This window comes from Salvia splendens, chromosome 12 (genome assembly GCF_004379255.2).
Source record: "Salvia splendens isolate huo1 chromosome 12, SspV2, whole genome shotgun sequence".
Classification (NCBI taxonomy): domain Eukaryota; kingdom Viridiplantae; phylum Streptophyta; class Magnoliopsida; order Lamiales; family Lamiaceae; genus Salvia; species Salvia splendens.
The window spans coordinates 4,706,064-4,712,746 of NC_056043.1; positions in this window are offsets into that span (position 1 = coordinate 4,706,064).

Sequence of the window (6,683 nt, forward strand, 5' to 3'; positions counted from 1 at the left end):
TTTTTTCTTCTCCCCTTCTCGAATTGAATCGTCGACGCACAAGCACGTGGTTCTGGGGATGAGTTTCCGGTGAGTGATAATTGACTGAAGGATTTAATCTGATGTTTGATTATTATTGCTGCTGTTTTTTTCATTTTTTTTTTCCTGCTTGATCTTTTTCCTGGATCCATACTTATGTGTAAAGGCTAACATCAGCTGTATTAATTTACTGATATATTCTTCCAGCGTGGTATGATTTCTGCTGTAATTCAATATTCGATTGAGGCAACACAATTGTCCGATGATGGAGATCAATGAAGATTGAAGGAGATTACGAGAAGGAGATCGATAAAGATGAAGGAGATTGCCAAAAGGAGATCGATGAAGATTGAATGAGAGATCGGCGATTGAAGAAGTGAGAGATGGGAAGAAACACGTATTTTATGTTTCATAATATATTGATTTTCTAAAATACCCTTCAGCAAGTTTTTTGGGATAAAATAATGAAATAATGGTAAATTAATCCTAACCACAAGATTAAAAAAATGGATGAACAATATTTGATCTCTAGTTCGGTTTTTAAGAATGGTTCGACATTGATCAGAACTCTATTGCCACGTTCATAAATTAACTTCAATCATCAATAATCCGGTACCTGAGCTCCCCTAGTTTCTTTTATTGGTGCAACCATTCATACATCCAAGCATTTTAGTTTCAATTAAATAGGCAATCGTTTGTAACTTATTATGAAATTGTTCTAGATTGATGTTTAAACAAAAAATAATTATTGGACTATCTAACTATAATTTCATACATACAAGTTTAGTACTACTTTCCATAACGCACAGCTCATGCCGTTTATATCATGCCGTTGATAGTTTATTAGAAGCAAATTCTCATTAATATCATTTTAGCATAATTGGTACTACTATCATATTCATTTATTTATTTATTCGGGGATGTTTTATCTTTATTAATTTGAACGGCATAGAACGAATCATTTATTTAAGTCAATGCCTCGCTGAGGTACCAAATAAATGATCGAATTATATAAATTAAATGATGTCGGCCTCTCTTTATTCATTTCTCATATTGATTCTTTTAATCAATGGGAACTTTTTATTATTTATATGGATTCGAAGTTAATTTGAGTGCCCCAGTAATTAATTTTTTTAATAATTTTACGTCTGGCTAATTTGGATTGAACTTATATGACAAAAATATTTGGATTCGCATTGGATTCCAACCGGGAGCCACCATGGAGAGAAGAGATATTGCATTACTTAAATTAAATAAGTACTCCACAAAAAATACATAGGGGTATAAACTACTTCATCCTACTATTAGTTGATACATTACTTTTTTGGCAAGTGATTTAGTAAATTTGTGTTTAATGAATTAAGTGGAATGGGAAATAAAATAGGAGAAAAAAATTAAAATATTAAGAAATATGTTAAATATGTTATTTTTTGCTAAAAAATAAATACTCAACTATAAATAGAAACAAAAAAAAAAGAATATGATTCAACAATAATGGGTTATATAGAGTACTCCCTTCGTACCATTTCACGTGACACATTTTTCTCGCACGTGTTTTGGAAAAATTATCCTAATAAATAGTTAAAGTGGTATTAAAAAAGTAAAGTAAGAGAAAAGAATATAAATGATTCTCATCTACATTATTCTCTGTTTTACTTAGTTTCCATCTAATATACTATTTATTATGCTTTTTTCCAAAACAGGTTCAGAAAAGAAATGTGTCACATGAAATGAGATATAGGGAGTAGTATATATTGGACATAAATATACTCCGATCATAAAATAAGTTCACTATGCACTATATATACACACACACTGTTCATACTATGCTAATAATGTGTACATTAATTGGAAATTTATTACCGCCACCAAAGCTCATCGACCTCCCCCTACACACTATAAATTACGACAAACCAATTTTTAATCCATATTCCAAATAAATGGAGCAATAAATGAAAGAGTTATTTATTGGTAAGAAATACTACTCTGAGTTATGATATTTAAGACAAGTTTTGCCCATGAGAAATATCATATTTTTGCACAAAATCGGTCTGTGTTTCCAATAATGCACTTAAATAATTGGATGGTCATACTTTGGAGTTAAAACCGAACTATGTAGTTTTAGCCTCACGTAGGTGGTCCACTGCTGGACTCCACCCTTTAAATATAATTATATTAAATTTCATTAATAATTAATATCTTAATTCTACCAAAACTTTATTATAGTATTATCTAGAATAGACATATGACTAGTAATTCTAAATTATATTGAACTAGCTACCTTGCATTTCCCTGGACTTATGTGAATCGTGACATCCTTTTTGTTGTAAAAAATCATTAAAGTTTGTTAGAAAGATTGTGTTATGTTTTTTTCAAGTAGTAAGATAAGAACGGTTGAACCAAACGGCCGTTAAAATAAATAACCGAATACTCTTTTTGTAAAGTCTTAAATCATTGAAGTTGAAGTTTGAAACTACCCAAGAAAGAATAAAATATTACTACTATTAATAGAATAATTGTAAAAGGGACAATTGAAGCTAAAGCTCATATCATTGAGTCAATTTTGATTCATCGATCTCATTATTTTTATATTTAAATGAAAATTTTTGATTTTTTTATTGTTCTGCTTTTATCTATCTATCAAGTAAAACTGAAACTGAGATATAGATGTGTGAATTAATATTGATGATTTAGATGACTAACGATACTAAATTGATGTACTCACTACCGATTTCATCAAAGATAAAAAAAAAAACTCAATATCAGCGACATTGTCTCTGATGATTCCGCGAATTGTTGATGTTAGTAAATGCAGGAAAATACAGATCACGACACAGAGAATTTTACGTGGTTCGATTTACTGAGGTAAATCTACGTCCACGGGGAGAAATGGGGGCAGGTTTGTATTGCTTGATCTGGAATTACAGCTTACAACACAGACTTGCTATATGGTATTTTTCTCTAGAGAGCTTCTAACCCCTTTCTATCAGATCTAAGTTCTATTTATACAATGAACTAAGATCGTGGCTTGCATCACCATTAAGTCGTGGATGTCGTGTAGGTCATGGCCTACGATCGTGGCCTGAGTTGACACCACGTGGTAGTGGGTGTGTTGGAAGTTGTGGAAATCCTGCATGGGTCCACTAACTCCTTGTTCGGTCGAAAACTGAGACCGAACTGCTTTGGTTGCCGATCTGAGAGTAGAGCTTGGTTGGCTTTTACCGAGCTGTAGGCTGAGGCCGAACTCTTTGGTAATGCCGAACTCGCAGAGCTTGATTGGTCGGCTTTTACCGAGCTGTAGGCTGAGGCCGAACTCTTTGGTAATGCCGAACTCATACTCTTCCTTGGGCTTTGGGCTGATGGGCCGTCATTGCTGTCGGGCTTGTTTAGTACGCACCCCATCACTACCCCCCCCGAAAGACGAAGTGAATCACTTCGGCGAAGCGAGTCACTTCGGCATTCTGGATAAAGGTACGGGGGAGGCTGACGTCAGGGGACGTGCCTTGCACGTGGCTGCATTAAATGCGACAGTAAAATCCGGCCGTTGAATCCTGAAAAGGTGGGATTCGAAACGGTGCGACGATTTTGAAATCTTCGCCGAATCTGATAAATACCTCCCTTCTTCATCATTGAAGCACTTTTGCGACTGCTTCTTCTGCACTCTATCTCCTTTGCGAAAAAGATTTTCTTCCGCTTTCAAAAATTTCCTCAGATTTTGCAAAGAGTAAGGACCATGTCTGCTTCTTCTTCGTCTGAGTCTGGTAGCGGTGGTGAAGGGGGTAAGGGGTCTTCTAGCCGGAAAGAATCCGGGGAGAAGACCGTAGAGTATTTTCACAGTATCTTGAGTAAGGATACTGTGATATCCCTTCACGAAAAATACTCTTTTCCTGGGGGGAAGGTTGCGATTCCTGACGACCTTTATAGGGCGGACTCGCCGCCGGAAGGTTACGCCACCGTCTACGAAGCCAGCTTAGAATGCGGGCTTCGTTTCCCCCTTCCCCTTGCCTTTGTAGAGTTGCTAGATTTTTTTCAACTCCCTTTAGGTCAGGTGACTCCGAACTCTTGGAGGCACTTATCGGCTTTTGCTGCCGAACTGCGTAGGCTAGATAAGGATCTGTCTCTGAGGGCAATCCTTAATTTTTTCCAGTTTAAAAGGAAGGGATCTTGGTTTTACTTGGTCCCTTTACAGCCTTTTAGGGCCTTTTGTAAAACCAAATGGCCGAAATGGCAAAATCGCTTCTTTTTTATAATAGGACTGCGGCTCCTAGTTTTCCCTGGAGAGGGCCGAAGTCCGTTATCCGTCATCCTCGGCCTGAACCGTTGGACGAGCTCGATGGCGAGCTCAACAAGATTCCCATAGTTAGGAAACAATACACGGAGTCTGAGCTCGTCAAGGGCGACGTCGTGTTCGACATCTCGTCTTCGGACGAAGAGGCCGAGGGTGAGGATTTCTCTTTATCTTTATGCTCTACTGCTTTAACGAAGAAAACTAACCTTGCTTTCTTGCTTTTTGGCAGTGTACATGCTGAACAAGGCTACCCGAAAATCTTCGGAGTCCAAGGAGCCGGAGAGAGAGAAGGCTACCAGCTCGGCGCCTGATGCCGAGAAGAATCCGAAGAGGCAAAAGACTTCTTCGGGTCCAAAGAAGCCGGAGTCGACTTCGGCAAGTAGGAAGGGGAAGACCCAGAAACCCCCGAGAGCGCCAGAGAAAGACATGGTCTTGGCGCCTCCTTCGGAGCATATCTGTGAGCCATTTTTATGGCCCACGGACTTTGCCGAGGTGAATTGTCTTCTTGATTCTTTGGCTTTGCTTCTGTCCTGTATTTTTGGTGCCCTCTGTTGACTTTTTTCTTTATCCATTTTCAGAGGAACGACATGCTCTCCAAGCTCGTCGCCGTCGAACTCTCCAAAGCGTCCAACGACTATGCTGAGATGCAGAGGAAATTGGCGGCTGCTTGTCACCGGGCCGAGCAGGCTGAGGCAAACTTTGAGAAAGCCAGAGCTGCTAGGATTTCGGCCCAGGATGAAGCTCAGTTTGCCAAAAACCAGCTCGTCATCCAGCGAGAGCAGACGAAACGGAGTGGTGCTGCCGCCGTGGTTGCCCAGGGGGAGGCTCTCCGTGTTTACACGGAGAAACTCTTTTTGAGCAGCCAGTTCTCGGCTTTTGTCGGTAGTCTGGTAAGGCTAATTGCCGATAAGGGCGAGCAGGGGGCCGACGTCGTGCTGCCTCTGTACAGCCGAGAGATAGCAGCTCGGCTTCAGAATCTGCCGCTCCTTGAGGAGCTCGCTTCATCCTCGGTCCTGCTTTCTGCAGACCGAGTCCGGAGTTGTCGAGCTGATCGGGACGAGAACCTGGAGGCTATCTTTGCCTCCGTGGGACCCGTTTCACCCGCTTCGACTTACAACGGAGAGGGTGAGGCCGAGCCGCTGGAGCTGGAGGCCGGCGATAAGCAGGCCGATCAGGAGGCGCAGCAGATCGGCTACGGTGGCGCCGAACAGGCTGGGGAGAGCAAGGAGGCAGAGGCTGAAGCTGAAGCAGATAAGGAGAAGGAAGCTGAACCTCACCGAGAAGGCGGAGACGAGGCTAGCGAAGTATGATTTCGTCTCCCTTCTCTTAGTTTAGTTTCTTCCTTTATGTAAAATGGCCTTGAAGCCCTCCTTGTATAGAAAAAATTTTTTCTTATGAATGAAAAAATTCTTCTTTTTGCTCTTGTGTCTTCGTTTAGCCTTTCGTACTCTCTTACTCCTGTTGTGGTTTACTACCTGCTCGGTAAGCTGAAATGCCGAACTGACGTAGCTGCTTTGTACTCAAGGAGATGGAGATACTTCACTGGAAACGGCTGTACTCTTCGGCTTTAGACGAAGCTGAGAAAAGAGCTATAGCCGATCAGACGAAGAATGACGAGCTTCTGGCTCGTTTAGTGAAGCTGGAGGCCGATAATAAGGACTTAGAGTCCGATAAGAATGATCTGGAGGCCGAGCTGAACACGACCATTGCTGAGAGGACTGCGTACGAGGATTACATCCGTGTGCGTGGGGGAATGACCATATCAGATGTTCAGAGTCGAGTTGACGAATTGTGGGAGGAATATAATGTACTCCGGAGGAACAATGCGCTGGAGAGCTCGGCTTGCCAACAAGTCGTGACATCATTGCGGCGCTGGGCCTCTCGGTACGACATAGTTCTTGCCCGGCGTCCCTCAATTGAGAGATTCCTCCGGCATTTCCCGCCAACAGATGCTAGTACTCCAGCTCAAACCTCTGATTCACTTGCTCAAAACCCTACTCCAAGTCAGCAACGAACTCAGGGACAACCGGAGACGTCAAGTCGAGGACGGACTGAAGTTCGCAGAGGAGCTGTGGTTATGAGTGAGCAAGATCGGCAAATGCTTCGTGAAGAGACTCTTCGCCGCCGAGGTGCTAGGGCTTCCCGGGCTCAGAGAAGAGGTGGCAGGTCGATTAGAGCATCTCGTCGACCTGCTTATTCTGCGGCTGCCTGGAACGCCCGAACTCAGCTTCACGAGGATTTTGTGAATAGATGGCTCAACTTTAGCAACCCTGGACAGTAGAATAGTCCTTTGTAATAGCGTAACGCCATCTCGTAGGGTAGCGGAGTTGTGTGCCGAACAAGATTTGAAAAATGAAATTTTGTTTTCGCTTCTAAC